Source organism: Rhinoderma darwinii, chromosome 1, assembly GCF_050947455.1.
Source record: "Rhinoderma darwinii isolate aRhiDar2 chromosome 1, aRhiDar2.hap1, whole genome shotgun sequence".
In the NCBI taxonomy this organism is placed as follows: Eukaryota; Metazoa; Chordata; class Amphibia; order Anura; family Rhinodermatidae; genus Rhinoderma; species Rhinoderma darwinii.
The window spans coordinates 7708266-7731113 of record NC_134687.1 but is presented as its reverse complement, the minus strand read 5'-3'; the positions used below and the strand labels follow the sequence as shown (position 1 = coordinate 7731113).

General features: G+C 42.4%; 1 long non-coding RNA gene across 1 annotated transcript in view; it reads right to left on the bottom strand.

Annotated features, from left to right (window-relative positions):
* Nucleotides 1-22848, bottom strand: part of LOC142714395 (uncharacterized) — a 123625-nt gene that overhangs the window by 781 nt on the left and 99996 nt on the right. Inside the window, exon 2 of the long non-coding RNA XR_012870619.1 lies at nucleotides 20235-20381. This is a non-coding gene — a long non-coding RNA (uncharacterized LOC142714395). The remainder of the gene's footprint in view (nucleotides 1-20234; nucleotides 20382-22848) is intronic.

Sequence of the window (22848 nt, the reverse complement as noted above, 5' to 3'; positions counted from 1 at the left end):
TGCTGCTGCATAAAGGGTAGGTGAGCTCTACTATAGAAGAACAATGGTAATGTCTATAAAGTATAGAGGTGATGTCAGCAGCGGGTGAAGCATTGTGGTGGAGTCACTGCCCTACATGCTGCCGGCACAGGTTCAGTTCTTGGCTCTGCGTTGTTTCCAACTTTGGCAATCATTGGAAACTACATATATCTACATGACAAGTACAAAATATTGTTGATGGCAATGTCTATAACATACCGGTCTATTTTTTATGCTTGTCTTAAAAATCGTACAGTATTAAAGGGTGAGAAGAACGACAAAAGAAAAAGCCATATGAAGATGTGAATAAGAGGTCTGAGGAGCGCTGAACCTCCAGTCTGACAGACACGTGGATGAAACTATACTGAGCGCACGTAGTGACTGACAGGGAGTACAGAGGTGGTGGTGACATTTCTACCATTCACAGAGAAGAAACAAGACTGAATATAAAATCTGAAACAGTGAAGTCGAAAAAAAGATTAATGAGAGGAAGAAGAGCAATGGTAGACACGACATTCACCAAAATCATTTATACCGTCATATCTGTGACAATGGTGTCCAGTCTAGTCCGGGACAATGGCTGAAACTGACCTGCAGCACATATCTCTGGGAAGCTGTATATCCCCTTCCAGAATATAAGTTCTGATATCAAATGTCCAACAAACATTGTAAGTGACAAAAACGATATAACAGTAAAGATATAAGGACGTTTATTGTTAAAGCCTCAATGATGAAATCTGATGATGTCGGGGTCGTTATTTATGGAGGTCTGAGACTGATGGAGGCATTTTGGACAACAAAGAAAATGTGAATTGTGGTGTCATAATGATTAGGATGACAACATGAGGGAACTTGCAAATGGAAATAGATTCATTAACTCCTTGTCTACAAAAAGGAAGAAAGAAACTAAAGAAAATAGTCGATTAATTTTTATCTACTATGGGAAATAAGGAAAAATACCGTCTTGCGTCTTTGAAGCCTTTTACGTTGAGATGAATAGAATCCTACTACTGACTGGACAGCTGCTTTCTAGTGCACAAAAAAGTGCTGTGAAAACCAAGAAAGGGCCGTAAAGCAGAACACGTGCCGAACGGCGTCCCTGGATTTGGAACATTTTAATGTAAATTTAATAAAGATTTGTATTAAAAGTAAATGTTGTCTATGAGTATTTATTGTTTATTACAATTACCAGCTGTGGTGTAAAGTACAAATACAAGGAAAACGGGAGCTACACGGATATAACTGTAGTTTATATACAGTCCTTGCGAGGTCTACAGTCTGACAACACTACTTATTTGTGGTCTGAGTAATCTCTGAGACGATCATAACCTGCTAAAAAGATCAACCAAGGAGCCCATCACAACCTGGACTGGTGGCGAGAAGAGTTAAGGGAAGAAGTGAAAGACCAGTCAGTTTTACATTTGAACACGTCCACGTTCTTTGTACTCGTGGTTATATGTGGTCGATTTGGGTCAATGGCTCATAACGGCTTCTTTTGTGGTCACATTCGGCAGGTTTGTGGCCGTTCACATTAACATTTTGACTGTCTCAATGTTTGTTCATGTTCATATACGGTACCATCATGTTTGGACATTGGTTTCCATGTCTGTCTATGAACGGCTCTACAGATTTTCCTTTTCATCGGTTCCTCAGATCAGACGTGTTTCTCCAGCGTCCGGCAGCGAGTGACTGACTTGGTTCAGGAAGAATCTTGTACAGAGGAAACTCCCCAGGAAATGGACTTCAGCATTGATAGGCTCTTAAGACACGACGGGAGGGGCACCGGTTATTACTCAGTAGGGGCAGGACTTCTGTGTTATGAAGGGTTTATACCCAGTGGCGGATTAAGTGTATAATGGGCCCTGGGCTGTTGACACAACGTGGGCCCCTTCCTCCTCCCTTACATGCAATGTAACTCCCCCCAACCCCCTTTTCCCTCGTGAGACGCCTAAACTACGCTTTTCTTCTTTGAACTTTTATTAAAACTTTAAAACAAACAATCTAATTAATAAGTTTCAAATGTAAAACCAAACTTAGATGTGATCAATAACAGCTCGATGCTGCTCGACATGCAAGACCCGCTGTAACTGAACCCGTCAGTCCCGCGGATCTGACGGATACAGGTTTTAGTGAAAGATACAGCTGTTCTGTATACAGGTTACAAAGCGGCTGTACATAAAAAAGTAGTTTTTAAAAGGTGTACATAGCCTTTAACACATCAAATAAAAAAGTTAACACCTGTTTTTCTGTATGGTCTTAACAGAAAGTTTATGAGACGACTGCGCTATTGATTCTGCCCAAAAAAAACAGAAACCTTACGGAACGAAGACAAACGGAAACCAGTTGTAATGGAAACATTACAATTGAGATCAATGATAATGCAAACAGTAGATATGGTTTACATTTGCCTTTCCATTGATGGGTTCCTCCAACGGAAAGGTCTGACGGAAGCCATCATCAGAACCATCATCAGAACCCCGACGCAGATGTGAACACACCCTTAGCGTATCAATAATGCCGTCAATTCAGAAGGCGATGTGCAGAGAATTGCATCGCTGATTTCTAGCGCGTCCAGGGGTGTTACAAGCCCCAAAAAATATGTCCCCCCTCTCACACAAAGAAATTATCTATATACATATACAGTTATTATATCATACCACTATACCAGATGAAATATTACCTGCATACTGTTACTGAACACAACTCACTATTATAAGACCAATAATAATAATGCATTATAAGGTCCAAATAATACCGCCACATAGTGACTGAATAATACCCCCGTACTGATACTGAATAATACTGCCACACCATAACTACATAGTGACTGAATAATACCCCCATACTGTTACTGAATAATACCGCCACACCATAACTACATAGTGACTGAATAATACCTCCATACTGTTACTGAATAATACCCCCATACTGTTACTGAATAATACCACCATACTGTTACTGAATAATACCACCATACTGTTACTGAATAATACCACCATACTGTTACTGAATAATACCACCACACCATAACCACATAGTGACTGAATAATACCCCATACTGTTACTGAATAATACCCCCACACCATAACACATAGTGACTGAATAATACCGCCACACAATAACCACATAGTGACTAAATAATACCCCCGTACTGTTACTGAATAATACCACCACACCATAACCACATAGTGACCGAATAATACTCCCATACTGTTACTGAATAATACCGCCACACAATAACCACATAGTGACTGAATAATACCACCACAGCATAACCACATAGTGACTGAATAATACCCCCATAGTGTTACTGAATAATACCTCCACACCATAACATTGTGACTGAATAATACCCCCATACTGTTACTGAATAATACTGCCACACCATAACCACAAAGTGACTGAATAATACCCCCATACTGTTACTGAATAACACTGCCACACCATAACCACATAGTGACTGAATAATATCCCCATAATGTTACTGAATAATACCACCACACCATAACCACATAGTGTGTAATGACAGGGATAGGGAAACAGACAAGTGAGCCCTAAACTACCCGCCACTCAGTCCCTGTCTACTTGCAACGACCCGCCCTAGGCGACGGGGTACAACTGGGCGACGGTCCCTACACTCAATAAGTGCACGACAGACAACAGACAAGGAAACACAGAACAAAGGGAAACGGGGCAGTTGCCCACGGCAACACCGTGAGCAACAAGAGTAGTAAACGAGCCGAGTCAAACCAGGAGAGTACGAGGTGCCAAACGTAGAGCAGGAGAGTAGTGAACAAGCCGAGTCAAACCAGGAGTGTGCGAGGTACCAAACGCAGAGCAGAAGAGTAGTCAGTAAGCCGGGGTCAATACGAAGCAGGGACAAGTAGTTCAAGAAGCTGCAGCAGGGCCAGGAAACCAACAGAGAAGAATCACAAGCAAGGAGGAACAGGAAAGTCAGGAATAAATAGACAGAGGGCGGGAGCTAGCTCCGTCTGGCCAGGCTGTGATAGGCTCTCCCACTCCTAAGCCTGCCATCCTGAGTGGTGGAAGATGGAGTCAGTCTCACAGACATAGAAGCAGGTGCAGACTGATTACCTATGGGCGTGGATACAGAAGCTGTGCCTGGCAGATCCTTAACATAGTGACTGAATAATACCCCCATACTGTTACTAAATAAACCACTATACAAAGACCAATGTTACCATCACATAGTGACCATATAGTGGAAGATGTAAGTTATATACAGGAGCTCTACAGACGATATAAGTGATTACAGCACATTTTTATCTAGTGACTCACAGGTGATGGCTTCTCTGATTAGACTCGTTCACTTTCCTTTTTTTTCTTTAACCGGCCACGACCACTGTGACGACTTATTCCAGCCACGACTCGTCTCTGCAGAATTTGACACACAGACCTGTTGGTTTCTCATTTTTATAGCACCTTCCACACCTATAAATCATCCTCCAAACAAACTCATAATCGACAGTGCCCCAGATGGTAATAATTATCCCAGAGTGGTCAACACAATAAAAATACCCCATCAGTAATCATGCTCCCTTTGTGCCTCCACAGTAATAATGCCCCCTTTGCACTTCCTGTAGATAGCGCCACACACATCCTCCTGCAGATAGCGCTACACACACAGCCTCCTGCAGATAGTGTTACAGTGCTCTTCCCTTGTATATAGTGCCACACAGCCCCCCCTAGTGGATAGTGCCATACAGCCCCCTTGTATATAGTGCCACACAGCTCTCCCTTGTATATAGGGCCACACAGCCCTCCCTCACCCTCTTGTATATAGTGACACACAGCACTTCCCCACTTGTATATAGTGCTACACAGCGCTCCCCCACTTGCATATAGTGCTACACAGCGCTCCCCCCTTGCATATAGTGCTACACAGCGATTCCCCCTTGTATAGAGTGTGGCAGATGCACACGCACTTATTCATGAAGTTATGGACAAATCTATAGAGCCGCTCATAGCAGGTGTAAATTAGCATTTCTGGCGCACGGACAGTCAAAGATACACCAAATTTATCAAGAGCTGTGCACCTTCTAATAAATGTGGCACATTTCCAGCCAACATAAATTCGTTTAAGGCTTGTGTTTGAAACCCGTTTTAATATAATCCTGTGTCTTTCATGCAAAGAAATTTCTGCAACTAAGTGCGGAGCTCTCCGCTTACCGTTCTACCTTATAACTTTTATCTTACAATGTTTTCTAATAGACAGAACATCGTCTTTTTCAGTAGGGGCAGAGGATTGAGTTTCATAAAAAGGAAATAAGACTCACTAAATACAATGGCCAAGACTACAAAATTTATAAGTGACATAAGCAGTGTGTGTAGCCTAGTGGTAGTTTTACTGTCTTACATGCTGCCGACACAGGTTCAAGTCCTGCTATAGACTTATTTTAAAATGAATATATTTTGACATAGGAGGATCCCTATTTCATGTAGGCATATATATTAACTCTACAATGTTTGCATCTTCAAACTGCACAAAAGATCTCACCAGATTGTACCTACGTTTCATGCTGTCAATTTAAATTGAACATCCACTGGAAACTACACGGCTTAAATGGAACATTCATGGCACCTGATGCACTCTTTCCGGCCACTTTCCGACTTCGTTGAACATCATTGGCATCCGTGGAAACTACTCATCTCAACATCAATATTGGTGGAAACCTGGTGTAAAGAGTCTATAATCTAATGCTGTAAACCAAAGTTCAGTCAGTGGTATAATCGACCACGGAACACGGGAACAAGGCTCCTACTCCTCCGAATAAATGGAGCGGTCAGTTCCATTCCGACCAATAGTTGGTTGAATAAAGCGATGAACGGAAACCCGACCGAAACTGTTGGTTGGTTGAATAAAAAAGAAAGAACGAAACTCGAACGCTGATGTGGACAGGCACTGAACGAAATATAAAAGGACAAACAATGTGATCGACACAACAGAAAAATCTAACGAGTGCTGAACCTTCTCCAGACAAACATGGCGACTAACAGAATATAGAGGCATTGTTAGAAATGTTCACCAGGAAGCTGAGTCCCTATTTCATGTAGGTATATATATATATAAATTCTACAACGCTTCAATCCTGGTACTGCAATCTTTCCAAGTTCATTGATAATCCTTGGCATCCAATGGAAACTACAAATCTTGACATGAACATTGATGGCAGCCTGAAGTAAAGAGTGAGGTCTATAATCCAATGCTGAAAACAAGTGAAAAGTCAGTGGTATGATTGCCCACCGATCATGGGATTAGGGCTCCCGTTCCTTCGAATGAATGGAGTGGCAAGTTTATCGGTTCCATTAAACCGGTTTCCGGTCGGCTTTCCGTTCATCGCCCAGCACCCTGCTACTCCATTCCTTCTCTATGGCACTGCAGGAGATAGCTGAGCGCTTTACTTGGTTATCATTGCAGTCCCATGGACAGTGAATGGAGAGGCAGTGCGATGGGCGATAAACAGGAAGCCGACCAGAAACTATCGGCTGGTTGAATAGAGCCAGTAAGCTCTACAATGGCTGCCTCTTCAAACTGCACAAGTGATCTCACCAGATTGTATCTATGTTTCATGCTGTCATTGATTCAAATCCTGAACTACTGCACTGTTTCAAACTTCATTGAACATCCTTGGCATCCATTGGAAACTACACATCTTTACACGAACATTGATTTGGTGAACAATGGTAATATCTATAAAGTATCGAGGTGCCGTCAGCAGCGGGTGAAGCATTGTGGTGGAGTCACTGCCCTACGTGCTGCCGACACAGGTTCAGTTCCTGGCTCTGCATTGCTCCAACCTAAGTTGCACATCTCAGGCGATCATTGTAAATTACAAATATCTACATGATGGAAAAGAAGCTTCTACTAAGTACAAAATCTCATTGATGTTGGGGGAGTCTCTATAACATACTGGTGTAATTTTTTGCTTTATTGTTTTTATGTCTGTCTTAAAAAATCATTTATACCGTCATATCTGTGACAATGGTGTCCAGTCTAGTCCGGGACAATGGCTGAAAATGACCTGCAGCACATATCTCTGGGAAGCTGTATATCCCCTTCCAGAATATAAGTTCTGATATCAAATGTCCAACAAACATTGTAAGTGACAAAAACGATATAACAGTAAAGATATAAGGACGTTTATTGTTAAAGCCTCAATGATGAAATCTGATGATGTCGGGGTCGTTATTTATGGAGGTCTGAGACTGATGGAGGCATTTTGGACAAGATAAGAAATGTGAAATGTGGTGTCATAATGATTAGGATGACAACATGAGGGAACTTGCACATGGAAATAGAGTCATTAACTCCTTGTCTACAAAAAGGAAGAAAGAAACTAAAGAAAATAGTTGATTAATTTTTATCTACTATGGGAAATAAGGAAAAATACCGTCTTGCGTTTTTGAAGCCTTTTACGTTGAGATTAATAGAATCCTACTACTGACTGGACAGCTGCTTTCTAGTGCACAAAAAAGTGCTGTGAAAACCAAATAAGAGCCGTAAAGCAGAACACGTGCCAAACGGCGTCCCTGGATTTGGAACATTTTAATGTAAATTTAATAAAGATTTGTATTAAAAGTAAATGTTGTCGATGAATATTTATTGTTTATTACAATTACAAACGCGAGCTACACGTATATAACAGTAGTTTATATACAGTCCTTGCGAGATCTACAGTCTGACAACACTACTTATTTGTGGTCTGAGTAATCTCTGAGACGATCATAAGCTGCTAAAAAGATCAGCCGAGGAGCCCATCACATCCTGGGCTGGTGGCGGGAAGAGTTAGGCTGGATTCACACGACCTATTTTCAGGCGTAAACGAGTCGTTTTACGCCTCGAATTACGCCTGAAAACCCGGCTCCAATACGTCGGCAAACATCTGCCCATTCATTTCAATGGGTTTGCCGATGTACTGTGCCGACGACCTGTAATTTTACGTGTCGCTGTCAAAAGACGGCGCGTAAAATAACAGCGTCGTCAAAGAAGTGCAGGACACTTCTTGTGACGTAATTTGAGCCATTTTTCATTGACTTCAATGTAGAACAGCTCCAAATTACGGCCGTAATTGACACCTCGCAAAACGCGAGTACGAGCAATTACGTCTGAAATTCAAGAGCTGTTTTCTCCTGAAAACAGCTCCATAATTTCAGCCGTAATTGACGTTATCGTGTGCACATACCCTTAAGGAAAGAAGTGGAAGACCCGTCAGTTTTACATTTGAACACGTCCACGTTCTTTATACTCGTGGTTAGATGTGGTCGATTTGGGTCAATGGCTCATAACGGCTTCTTTTGTGGTCACATTCGGCATGTTTGTGGCCGTTCACATTACATTTAGACTGTCTCAATGTTTGTTCATGGTAATATATGGTGCGATCATGTTTGGACATTGGTTTCTATGTCTGTCTATGAACGGCTCTACAGATTTTCCTTTTCATCGGTTCCTCAGATCAGACGTGTTTCTCCAACGTCCGGCAGCGAGTGACTGACTTGGTTCAGGAAGAATCTTGTACAGAGGAAACTCCCCAGGAAATCGACTTCAGCATTGATAGGCTCCTAAGACAAGACGGGAGGGACCCCGGTTATTACTCAGTAGGGGCAGGACTTCTGTGTTATGAGGGGTTTGTACCCAGTGGTGGATTAAGTGTATAATGGGCCCTGGGCTGTTGACAGAACGTGGGCCCCTTCATCTCCCTTACATGCAATGCAACTCCCCCAAACCCCTTTTCCCTAGTGAGACGCCTAAACTACGCTTTTCTCCCTTGAACTTTTATTACAATTTTAAAACATCCTATTAATAATTTTCAAATGTAAAACCGATGTATCTGAACTTAGATGTGATCAATAACAGCTCGATGCTGCTCGACATGCAGGACCCGCTGTCACTGAACCCGTCAGTCCCGCGGATCTGACGGATCCAGGATATAGGTTTTAGCGCGAGATACAGCTCCTCTGTATACAGGATATAAAGTGGCTGCACATTAAAAAGTCATTTTTAAAAGGTGTTGATAGACTTCAACACATCAAATAAAAATGTTAACACCTTTCTTTGTGTGTTGTCTTAATAGAAAGCCTATGAGACAACTGCGCTATTGATTCTGCCAAGAAAAACAGAAACCTTATGGAACGGAGACAAACGGAAACCATTTGCAATGAAAAAACAATTGAAATCAATGATAATGCAAACGGGTTTCGTTTGCCTTTCTGTTGTGCAGAGAACTGCATCGCTGATTTCTAGCGCATCCAGGAGTGTTACAAGCCCCAAAAAATATGTTTCCCCCCCTCTTACACCAAAAAATTATCTATATACAGATACAGTTATTATATGATAACACTATACCAGATTAAATATTACCTGCATACTGTTACTGATCACAACTCACTATTATAAGACCAATAATAATAATACATTATAAGGTCCAAATAATACAGCCACATAGTGACTGAATAATACCCCCATACTGTTACTGAATAATACCTCCACACCATAACCACATAGTGACTGAATAATACCACCATACTGTTACTGAATAATACCTCCACACCATAACCACATAGTGACTGAATAATACCACCATACTGTTACTGAATAATACCTCCACACCATAACCACATAGTGACTGAATAATACCACCATACTGTTACTGAATAATACCACCACACCATAACCACATAGTGACTGAATAATACCCCCATACTGTTACTGAATAATAATGCCACACCATAACCACATAGTGACTGAATAATACCCCCATACTGTTACTGAATAATACCGCCACACCATAACCACATAGTGACTGAATAATACCCCCATACTGTTACTGAATAATACCCTCATACTGTTACTGAATAATACCGCCACACCATAATCACATAGTGACTAAATAATACACCCATACTGTTACTAAATAATACCTCCACACCATAACCACATAGTGACCGAATAATACCACCATACAATTACTGAATAATACCGCCACACCATGACCACATAGTGACTGAATAGTATCACCACATCATAACCACATAGTGACTCAATAATATCCCAATACTGTTACTGAATAAAAACCACTATACTAAGACCAATATTACCACCACATAGTGACCATATAGTGGAAGATGTAAGTTATATACAGGAGCTTAACAGACAATATAAGTGATTACAGCACATTTATATCTAGTGACTCACAGGTGATGTGTTCTCTGATTAGACTCGTTCACTTTCCCTTTTTTTCTTCATCGGCCCAAATCACTGTGACGACTTATTCCAGCCATGACTCATCTCTGCAGAATTTGACACACAGACCTGTTGGTTTCTCACTTTTCCAGCACCTTCCACACCTACACAACATCCTCTAAACAAACTCATAATTGGCAGTGCCCCAGATGGTAATGATCCCAGAGTGGTCAACACAATAAAAATACCCCATCAGTGGCGTGGCTTGGCGCGCAACGGGAGCAGTCGCATGACTTGAGAGCTCCGCTGTGGTCCCGTGCTATATTGATCCTGTGATTATCCTAATCGTTCCTTACCTTCACCATTAAGTCCCGGAGATCCAGGCAGCAGTCGGGTGGTAAGAGTGGAGTTATGGGCCCCACGAGAGGCCAAACGGCCACGGAAAAGTTACAGAGCTATGCCCGGGGAGATACCCAAGATGGCGGCCGTGCTTCTCTGCAGCAGCGTTCAAAAGGCAGTGAGACGCCTGGAGGGATGGCCTCTTCTTCGACGGTGGTGGAGGAGACGGAGCCGGAACCTACCCCGTCGGAGGTGATGAATAAACTCCTGGCAGCCATATCAGCATGCAAGACCTCGCTGACCGGTAAGATGGAGGAGGTGAAAATTGATATAGGCCTTATCAGGCAGGATATGCAGGCCTTGAGAGAACGAGTGACATATGTGGAAGATAGAGTGTCGGGGGTGGAAGACAGGACGGCAGCCATGCCACGTGCTATTACTGACCTGGAATCCATGACTGAGTTATTAAAACAAAAAAATGATGATCTGGAAAATAGGCTGCGCCGGAATAATATCCGGATAATAGGAATGCCTGAGGAGTCAGAGGGCCAAGATCCGGGTGAATTTATATCTAAGTGGCTGAAAGAGATACTGCCAGATGCACCTTATTCGCAGGCCTTTGCAGTGGAAAGGGCGCACAGGGTACCGGCGAGACCACCTCCACCCGGGGCCCCTCCGAGGCCGATGCTGGCCCGGTTGCTTAATTGTAACGACAGGGACATGATCCTACGTCAAGCCCGCCGACTGCAAGGAATTACGTATAATGGCGTCGCCATCTCCATATTCCCGGATTTCTTGGCTGATCTACAAAAGCGTAGAGCAACGTTCATGGCGGTGAAAAGGAGGCTGAGGGATCTCAATATCCCATATTCCATGGCGTATCCTGCAAGGCTGCGGGTAGTGGATAACGACCGTTCTATCTTTTTTAACTCTCCGGTGGAGGCCGACGATTGGGTGAGAGGGAAAAGATCGCCCCGACGCGTGTGAATCCATTGGAGGGTGAAGATGGAAAGTGCTGGAATTTAAAGTTGGTGTTGGAGTTCCTCATGCCCTTGATACAAGCTAAAGTTTTTCGGTCGGTCTCTTGTGTTTAAGGAGGGATGCCAATGTTAAGGTAAACCCAGTTTGGAAGACTTATCTGGTGGTTTGATGGCTCTGGAGGCTTTGAAAAGGGTCATTCTTATCCTCCCCGTTTAATTTGGATGGACTGCCGGGACTACCAATCCGTTTCCATTCTGTTTAAGGTACTTAGCCTGTACTGGGAAGGAGTGATCCGGTCGAAGTGAAGAAGGAGTCTCAGTTGAGAAGTCGCAGGAGTGATCCTGGCATCTGCCCAGAAAGCATTTGGTGGTCGAATATTACTGATGTATTGTTTAAACTGATGCTTGCTTTATAGTTCTCCTGTACGAATATCTGGAAAGGGCTTAAGATCTAATGTGGTGTTTGGGGTTGCAGATAGGGAAGGATACTTTAACACTGCCTAATAGCACGGGGCCTTCCCCGCTACTCTTTAGTGCCACGAGGAGGGCATGATTCGGCAATGGCCTATGTGTCATCTCGCATTGCCGATGCAATTTACTGTTTTTATGTTAGTTCTGTCGTTCATGTTTTCAACGCCGTATGTAGGCGCAATTATACTCATTTATGAATGCAAATGTATAAATAATCATACAGTGCAAAGAGGTGTGGGAAATGTCGCTAGAGAGTGTTTACTGGTATTATGCAGGAGCCGGGAGCCAACTTCCCTCCGAGGTAGACTTAGTTTTCAGGTCCACTAATGGCGTCTATACCGATCATGTCTTGGAACGTACGGGGGTTGGGCACCCCGCGGAAGAGGGCAGCCATCTTTGCATGTATCCGTAAATTCAATCCCTCTATAGTATGTCTGCAAGAGACGCATTTAATCCCAGATAAAATGAGATTATTGCGTAGACCTTGGATCTTTTGGTCTTCGCACTCCTTTCATATGTCCTACTCCCGGGGGGTATCTGTATTAATCCACAAATCTCTGAGGTGGGAAGTGGTCAATCTTAAAGTGGATAAGGAAGGTAGATATGTGTTTATACATGCTTACATCGACACTATACCATTTGTATTACTGGGCCTATATGTGCCTCCTCCGGCGAATGCACAGATTTTACATGAGGCTGCCGCATTTGCTGCTGCATATCCACAAGCTACGGTATTGGGTATGGGGGACCTTAACATGGTCTTGGATCCCAGATGTGATAGATTCAGGGGGGAAGTGGACTCTGGGGCTGTACCGGTGGCTCCGACAGCGTTGCATTTGTTGTTTCAAGAAATGGGTTGGATAGATATATTTAGGTGCAGACATCCGAATGTAAGGGTATACTCATGTCATTCTATCGGCAGAAACTCCCTGTCCCGTATAGATTATATCTTTGGGAACGCTCTAATGGTTCCTATGGTAACGGATATTTCTTACGAAGCTAGGGGAGTGTCAGATCACTCTCCGATAGTAGCGCGATTTGATCACCCAGGGCCTGTGAGAACTGGTAATTGGAAAATTCACCCATTCTGGCTCACCCTGATAGGGCCGCAAGATCGCATACCGGATCAATTGGAGGTTTTCCAAGATACCAATAGCTCATGTGATAACCTAAATATTTTATGGGATACCCTGAAGGCCTATCTGAGAGGTTGCTTGCGATCTACAATCTCTTACATAAAACGTGAGGCGGAAAAGGAAGAGGGTCTGTTGGCGCTTCAATGTAAAACGCTGGAGGGCGAATACATAGAGAACCCCTCGGAGGCAAACAAAAGTGCATGGCTGACGGTGGGTCGTAGATACTTATTATTGCTACAAGAAAAAGCCGATAGGAAACTGTTTTTTGCTCGGCAAACCTATTTTGAATTGGGAAACCAATCTAGTAAATTGCTGGCTCATTTAATTCATCACAGCTCTCAGAGCTCAGCAATACTAAAGATCAAGGACAGTCAGGGCCGTGATTTGACTGATACTCCCAGCATAGCTGCCCGCTTCACCCAATTTTATAGGGATTTATACTCCTCCCAGTCTACGTATGATTGGTCCGAATGCATATCATATTTGGAGGAATTGAAATTTCCACAGTTAGATGTGGCAGGCAGGGACATGTTAGAACTTGACATTATGGAAGACGAGGTTACACAGGCATTGAGGGATATGTCGAAGGGTAAGGCGTCGGGCCCGGACGGGGTTCCACTGGAGGTTTACCTTCGTTATTCTGACCAGCTCATTCCCCCATTATGCTCTATGTATTCTCATGCCCTGAGGGAGGGAAAACCCTGAGGGAGGGAAAACTTCCGGACAGCTTCTATGACCCTAGTGATTGTAGTTCTTACCGTCCTATTTCTTTATTGAATCTAGATTACAAGCTACTAGCAAAGGTGCTGGCAAATAGATTGAATAAGGTGATATTACAACTCATTCACCCGGATCAGGCGGGCTTCATGCCTGGGAGGTCCACATCTGACAATATACGCAAGGTTCAAATTTTGGCTCAAATAGGTGAGGCACTGAAGGAGGACTGGACAATGGCATCTCTTGATGCGACCAAGGCCTTCGATTCCGTTGAGTGGGCATATTTGTTTGAAACATTACAAAGGTTTGGTTTTGGCCCAACTTTCATTAAATGGATAACAATCCTGTATAAGGATCCGAGGGCGCAAATTTTGATTAATGGAATAATGTCCCCCTATTTTCAACTCCGTAGAGGTACTAGGCAGGGGTGCCCTCTCTCCCCGCTATTGTTCGCAGTAGCTATTGAAACTTTGGCGATACGTATTAGAACGCACCCAGAATATCGGGGAATAGTGTTGGGGGGAAGAGAGGAGAGGATTAGTTTATACGCAGATGACGTGATATTGTACATGTCATACCCGAGGGACAATTTGGGGCTAGCTATTGAAATCCTGAACTAATTCGGGAGATTTTCTGGCCTATACATTAATTGGAATAAATCATCTTTCATGCCCTTGAAGGAAGTAGGGTGGGCGGACGCTGAGTATGGTTTGCAGGTGGTGTCGTCCTTTAAATACCTGGGTATTATTATAAACCGAGACTATAGGCAGGATCGAATTACCAATATATTGCCTCTGTTAGATTATGTTAAGCTCAAATTCAAGGTGTGGGGGGCCCTTCCATTGGCAGTGACGGGTCGCGTAAATTTAATTAAAATGGTTATTCTGCCAAAATGTCTATATGTCCTGGAGCATGCAGCCATACCAGTATATAAGGCCTTTTTTAAATCCCTACATGCATTATTCCCGGCTTTTATATGGGGATCCAATAGATCCAAACTTAGCTTGTCCACTCTGCAGAGACCTAAACAGGAGGGAGGGATGGCACTGCCGGACCTATTTATGTATTATCTAGCTGGGCAACTGCGGTATATACAGCTATGGACAGGGTCGGATCCGTTACCAATGAGGGAACAGCACCTCGCTACATATTTGCATCTTACACATCTCTGGCCAGTGCTGGAAAGCTCCCCGAGAACCTATAAAGAAATGCTTCCAATCCACAGGGTGGCAGTGCAGGCCTGGACGGCTGCCAAACAAATTTATGCATATGTAGATATACAGGTGGACATGCCACTGTGGGATAATCCCCTTCTCTCTCATCTAATGGAGGGGCAAGCCCCCCCTTTCTGGTGTGGCTTTGAGGTGCGTAGAATTGGGGATACTGATAATGCCTTTAAATCCTTTACACAAATGCAAGAGGACTTCCAAATCCCTAGAAAAAGCTTCTATAGATATCTGCAACTGCGACATGCTCTTGCAAGTCAATACCCTAGGTCAGATCACGAATTCTCACGATTCCCTTTGATTGGTGTTTTTAGATCACAAGGCCCCCGGGGGCTGATTTCGGCTGTCTACACTGCTCTTATACAAGCTAAATTGGCCCATGTCAAGTTACCGGTAAAGGATAAATGGGAGGGCCTGATACCAGATCTGACAGGGGAGGAATAGGAAGATGTACTTTCATCTCCTATTTCAGCCTCACCGGCGGCAAATAACAAAATGATTCAATTATCTATAGTTCATCAGAGTTATCTCACACCGGTGAGATTGCATAGAATGGGTAGATATCCTAGCACTGAGTGTCATAGATGCCGTTTTCCCAGATCTGATTTCTGGCACATGATTTGGGATTGTCCAATGGTGGCCTCCTTTTGGGGGGATGTGTTGAAAGTGGTAGAGGAAGTGGTGAAACAGCCGATCCCCCCTTCACCCAAGATCTGTCTATTTGGGGTGCTGCCTGAGGATCAGTGGCCATTCCACATGCGTATTCTATTGAAGGAGGTATTGTTTATGGCGAGGAAAACCATCGCACTTCGGTGGATGGATCAGAGGCCTCCTAGGGTGACGAAATGGAAATCGCTGATTAATTCCATTATTCCATATGAGCGAGTTTTATATAAGAAAAGAGGATGTATTAGTAAATTTTATAAGATATGGCAGATTTGGTAGATTCACAGATCTGAGGGACCAATTGCTGCAGCCTTGAGGAGGGCGGATGTTGCATGATTAGTTACTGGCAGGATCTCTATAGTTTGTCTGAAATATCTTAAAAATCGGCCTTGGAAAGTATATTGCCCGCTGGGATGTTCTTATTGAGGGTTAATATGTGGGCTAATATGTTATGACCTGTTAAATACCATCATTGATACTATGCCTTTATGTTCATGTAATGTATGACTACCTGAATGTGTTTCTTTGCTGTTATGTACTACGGACATTTGTATCGTGCAAATTCTTTCAATAAAACGAGTTTAAAAAATAAAAAATACCCCATCAGTAATCATGCCTCCTTTGTGCCTCCAGAGTAATAATGCCCCCTTTGCACTTCCTGTAGATAGCGCCCCACACAACCTCCTGCAGTTAGCGCCACACACACAGCCTCCTGTAGGTAGTGTTACAGTCCTCTTCCCTTGTATATATTGCCACACAGCCCCCCTAGTGAGTAGTGCCACACAGCCCCATTGTATATAGTGCCACACAGCTCCCCCTTGTATATAGTGCTACACAGCCCCCCTCGTATATAGGGCCACACAGCCCTCCCTCCCCATCTTGTATATAGTGCCACACAGCACTTCCCCACTTGTATATAGTGCTACACAGCGCTCTCCCCTTACATATATAGTGCTACACAGCGCTCCCCCTTCCATATAGCGCTACAAAGCGCTCCCCCCTTGCATATAGTGATACACAGCACTACCCCCCTTACATATAGTGCTACACAGCACTTCCCTCACATTTATATAGTGCTACAAAGCGCTCCCCCACTTGTATATAGTGCTACACAGCGCTCCCCCTTGCATATAGTGCTACACAGCGATCCCCCCATGTATAGAGTGTGGCAGATGCAGACACACTTATTCATGAAGTTTTGGACAAATCTATAGAGCCGCTCATAGCAGGTGTAAATTAGCATATCTGACGCATGGACAGTCAAATTTATCAATAGCTGTGCACCTTCTAATAAATGAGGCACATTTCCAGCCAACATAAATTAGTTTAAGGCTGGTGTTTGAAACCCGTCTTAATATAATCCTGTGTCTTTCATGCAAAGAAATTTCTGCAACTAAGTGCTGAGCTCTCCGCTTACCGTTCTACCTTATAACTTTTATCTTACAATGTTTTTTAATACACAGAACATCATCTTTTTCAATAGGGGCAGAGGATTGAGTTTCATAAAAAGGAGGTAAGCCTCACTACATACAATGGCCAAGATTACAAACTTTATAAGTGACGTAAGTAGCGAGTGTAGCCTAGTGGTAGTGTTACTGTCTTACATGCTGCTGACACAGGTTCAAATCCTGTTATAGACTTCTTTAAAGAGAAATAAGAGGAGCCCTATTTCAAGTAGTATATATAAAAACTCTACAGCTGCTTCTTCAAACTGCACCAGTAATCTCACCAGATTGTACCTATGTTTGATGCTGTTGATTTACATTGAACATTCATTGGAATGCTGAAAACCGAAATTCAGTCAGTGGTATAATTGACCACCGAACATGGGAACACAACTCCTATTCCACCGAAATGGAGTTTCGATGGGCAATGAACGGTAAGCCATTAGTTGGTTGAATAGAACCAATGAACGAAAACTGTGAAACCTAACAAGTCCTGAACCTTCTCCTGACAAACCTGGCGACTAACACAGAATATTGTCCACCGAACACGGGAGCTGGGCTGTCAGTTGCAATGAATGGAAAGCCAACCAGAAACTATTGGTTGGTTGGTTGGTTGAATGTAACCGATGAACGAAACTCGAACGCTGATGTGGAGAGGCACTGAACGAAATATAAAAGGACGAACAATATGATCAACACAACAGAAAAACTTAACAAGTGCTGAACCATCTCTAGACATACATGGTGGTTTACACAGAATATAGAGGCATCGGTAGAAATGTTCACCAGGAGGCGGAGCCCTATTTCTTGTAGGTATATATAAGTTCTACAGTGGCTGCACAAGTGATCTCACCAGATTGTACCTATGTTTCACGCTGTAATTGATTCAAATCCTGAACTACTTCGTTGAACATCCTTGGCATCCATTGGAAACCACATCTTTACACGAACATTGATGGCAACCTGATTCCGACTTCGTTGAACATCCTTGGCATCCATTGGAAACTGCACATCTTTACACGAACATTGATGGCAACCTGATGCACTGATTCCGACTTCGTTGAACATCCTTGGCATCCATTGGAAACTGCACATCTTTACACGAACATTGATGGCAACCTGATGCACTGATTCCGACTTCGTTGAAGATCCTTGGCATCCATTGGAAACTACACATCTTTACACGAACATTGATGGCAACCTGATGCACTGATTCCGACTTCGTTGAACATCCTTGGCATCCATTGGAAACCACATCTTTATACGAACATTGATGGCAACCTGATGCACTGATTCCGACTTTGTTGAACATCCTTGGCATCCATTGGAAACGACACATCTTTACTTAAGCCCTACGTGCTGCCGACAAGGTAAAGTTCTTGGTGCTGCACTTTTTCGAACTTTGTTGAACGTCTTTGACAACCATTGTCGTCAACAAACTTTTCCAATCCTTGCTCTGCTGTACTGAACGCACAAAGTGACGAACACAGAACACAGTTGTAGTGACAGCATTTCTACCATTCACCATAAAGACACACTTATAAATATCAACTTTGGATTCTTATTGGCATTCTATAGATCACGGGTACAGTGAAGCCAAAAGAAAGATCGACGAGACTAAGCAAGAGGAACGGTTGTCATGGCATTCACCAAAATGTTTTATACCGTCATATCTGTGACAATGGTGTCCTGTCTAGTCCGGGACAATGGCTGCAAATTACCTGCAACAAATGTCTTTGAGCAGCTGCATGGCGCCTACAAGAATATAAGTTCTGATATCAAATGTCCTACAAACACTGTGTGTGACAAGAAACTATTGAACATTAAAGATATGAGAACATTTTTTGATAAAGTCTCAACGATGAAATCTGATGATGTCGGTGTCGTTGTTTATGAAGTTCTGAGCCAGATGGAGGCATTTTTTGACAAGGAACAAAGTCCATTATGGAACAATCTCCATCTAGATGGAAACCTGAGGGAAGTTTTACAAATGCATATAAAGTCCCTAACTCCTTGTCTAAAAAACGGGAGAAAGAAACTTCTTCAAAAGAAAATAGTCGATTATTTTTCAACATTACGGGGAATTGTGAATACTGAGAATTTGTCCTCCTGCACTTGTGAAACCATTTTCTTTTATATGGAGATTAATAAAATCCTATTACAGACTCAACAATTATTATAGGTGTATAAAGTTGTGATGTAAATCTGTACATGTGCCACAGAAATGAATTAAAAGTGAATATTGTGGGTTTATATTTTTTGTCCATTCAATTACCTGCGGCGAGGAAAGGTACAAAGCTGAGATGTAGACACACAAAGACATAATTCAAATACAGTTTCTGTCCGGTCCGTTCTCCGATGTTACAGTCATAATTTGCTTCCTTCCGTCATGACACAGAATACAGTGATGTTGGAGATATTTCCACCATTCACCGTGAAGACACAAGTTAGAATTCTGTTAGGTCCCGTGCACATGGCCGTAAAAATCATCCGCAATTGCGGACCACAATTACTTCTATTTTATACACAAAAGAACACAATCAGAGCATTAGAAGCCAATGAATGTATAAAAGTTTTGAATTTTTATTAAACACATAATACAAACAGTGTTAAAAAATACAAGGACAAGACTCTAGTAAGAACAGCGGAGCTACAAGTACTTAATGCTGACTCTGTTATATAGGTATTGCACGTTGTGTATAGTAATATACTTAAATAAATATACGCATACCCTTACAATGGGAAATCTTCCCAACCACAGTAAGTTTACTTTATAAGTGTTCAATGTGGGTAAGCAACAAAGAGGTAAGATAAAGTGACAGTGCATATAAAAGTAGTATGTATACCAGCAGCCTTACCCATATTCAGCAGAAAGGGTGGTTAACAGTGTCCGCTCCTCCACATGAACATTTACTTCTATTGTCCATGGACACTTTCCCGTTTATTTATGGGAGTACAGGGGAGGTGGCATTTCTACAAACAATAAAAAAGTTTTACTGGAATATCTGGATTATTATTCGCGTTCTTATAGTTACCTGAAGCCGCAACATCAATGAGAGGAAGCGAGAGCAATTGTTCACACGGCATTCACCAAAATGTTTTATATTGTCAAATCTGTGACAACGGTGACCAGTCTGGGGAGGGACATTTTGTAAATGCAGATATCGTCCCCAACGCCTTGTCTACAAAAAGAAAGAAAGAAATGTCTTCAAAAGGAAATTGTAAATTACTTCTACACATGATGGGAACTTGAGAAAAGTATTGCACTCTCATCTGTAAGACGATTATGACAATCCTATCACTGACTGAACATCGGTTTTCAGTTGTTGTGGGGTCTATAATCCAATGCTGCAGTTTAAGTCTTTGAAAAAAATATTGTGTAAATAATTTGAAGTGTTGAGAATCCCGGAGGCTGAACCATTCAACAGAGAACGTTTGGAAGGTCCCAGAGATACATTGACACCTAAGCCGAGCTCTCCTCCTCCATGTAGAAATAATGTGGCTCCTGCAGTTACTGTTGGGCTGCGTCACTCCTCTCATGATATCAGTAGTTCTGTTAAGCTGTGTATTTCTCTGTTTGTACTTTACAATTTATAATCTTACTCCAATAAAGAATTCTTTCTAAGCATTTATTCTGTCTATGAACGGCGCTACTGAATGTTTATTTAAAAAACAACAACATTTTTAACATGTCTCAGTAACGTCCTGCCGCCAGTGACTGACTTAGTGACAGTAGAAGCTTATAGACAGAACATTGCTCAAGAAATCAATTTCATCACTGATCCGCTGTTAAGACAGAAAAGGGGAAGAGTCCTTATTATTTTATACAGTACGGGGGGAATCTGCTGCTGCATAAAGGGTAGGTGAGCTCTACTATAGAAGAACAATGGTAATGTCTATAAAGTATAGAGGTGATGTCAGCAGCGGGTGAAGCATTGTGGTGGAGTCACTGCCCTACATGCTGCCGGCACAGGTTCAGTTCTTGGCTCTGCGTTGTTTCCAACTTTGGCAATCATTGGAAACTACATATATCTACATGACAAGTACAAAATATTGTTGATGGCAATGTCTATAACATACCGGTCTATTTTTTATGCTTGTCTTAAAAATCGTACAGTATTAAAGGGTGAGAAGAACGACAAAAGAAAAAGCCATATGAAGATGTGAATAAGAGGTCTGAGGAGCGCTGAACCTCCAGTCTGACAGACACGTGGATGAAACTATACTGAGCGCACGTAGTGACTGACAGGGAGTACAGAGGTGGTGGTGACATTTCTACCATTCACAGAGAAGAAACAAGACTGAATATAAAATCTGAAACAGTGAAGTCGAAAAAAAGATTAATGAGAGGAAGAAGAGCAATGGTAGACACGACATTCACCAAAATCATTTATACCGTCATATCTGTGACAATGGTGTCCAGTCTAGTCCGGGACAATGGCTGAAAATGACCTGCAGCACATATCTCTGGGAAGCTGTATATCCCCTTCCAGAATATAAGTTCTGATATCAAATGTCCAACAAACATTGTAAGTGACAAAAACGATATAACAGTAAAGATATAAGGACGTTTATTGTTAAAGCCTCAATGATGAAATCTGATGATGTCGGGGTCGTTATTTATGGAGGTCTGAGACTGATGGAGGCATTTTGGACAACAAAGAAAATGTGAATTGTGGTGTCATAATGATTAGGATGACAACATGAGGGAACTTGCAAATGGAAATAGATTCATTAACTCCTTGTCTACAAAAAGGAAGAAAGAAACTAAAGAAAATAGTCGATTAATTTTTATCTACTATGGGAAATAAGGAAAAATACCGTCTTGCGTCTTTGAAGCCTTTTACGTTGAGATGAATAGAATCCTACTACTGACTGGACAGCTGCTTTCTAGTGCACAAAAAAGTGCTGTGAAAACCAAGAAAGGGCCGTAAAGCAGAACACGTGCCGAACGGCGTCCCTGGATTTGGAACATTTTAATGTAAATTTAATAAAGATTTGTGTTAAAAGTAAATGTTGTCTATGAGTATTTATTGTTTATTACAATTACCAGCTGTGGTGTAAAGTACAAATACAAGGAAAACGGGAGCTACACGGATATAACGGAAGTTTATATACAGTCCTTGCGAGGTCTACAGTCTGACAACACTACTTATTTGTGGTCTGAGTAATCTCTGAGACGATCATAACCTGCTAAAAAGATCAACCAAGGAGCCCATCACAACCTGGACTGGTGGCGAGAAGAGTTAAGGGAAGAAGTGAAAGACCAGTCAGTTTTACATTTGAACACGTCCACGTTCTTTGTACTCGTGGTTATATGTGGTCGATTTGGGTCAATGGCTCATAACGGCTTCTTTTGTGGTCACATTCGGCAGGTTTGTGGCCGTTCACATTAACATTTTGACTGTCTCAATGTTTGTTCATGTTCATATACGGTACCATCATGTTTGGACATTGGTTTCCATGTCTGTCTATGAACGGCTCTACAGATTTTCCTTTTCATCGGTTCCTCAGATGAGACGTGTTTCTCCAGCGTCCGGCAGCGAGTGACTGACTTGGTTCAGGAAGAATCTTGTACAGAGGAAACTCCCCAGGAAATGGACTTCAGCATTGATAGGCTCTTAAGACACGACGGGAGGGGCACCGGTT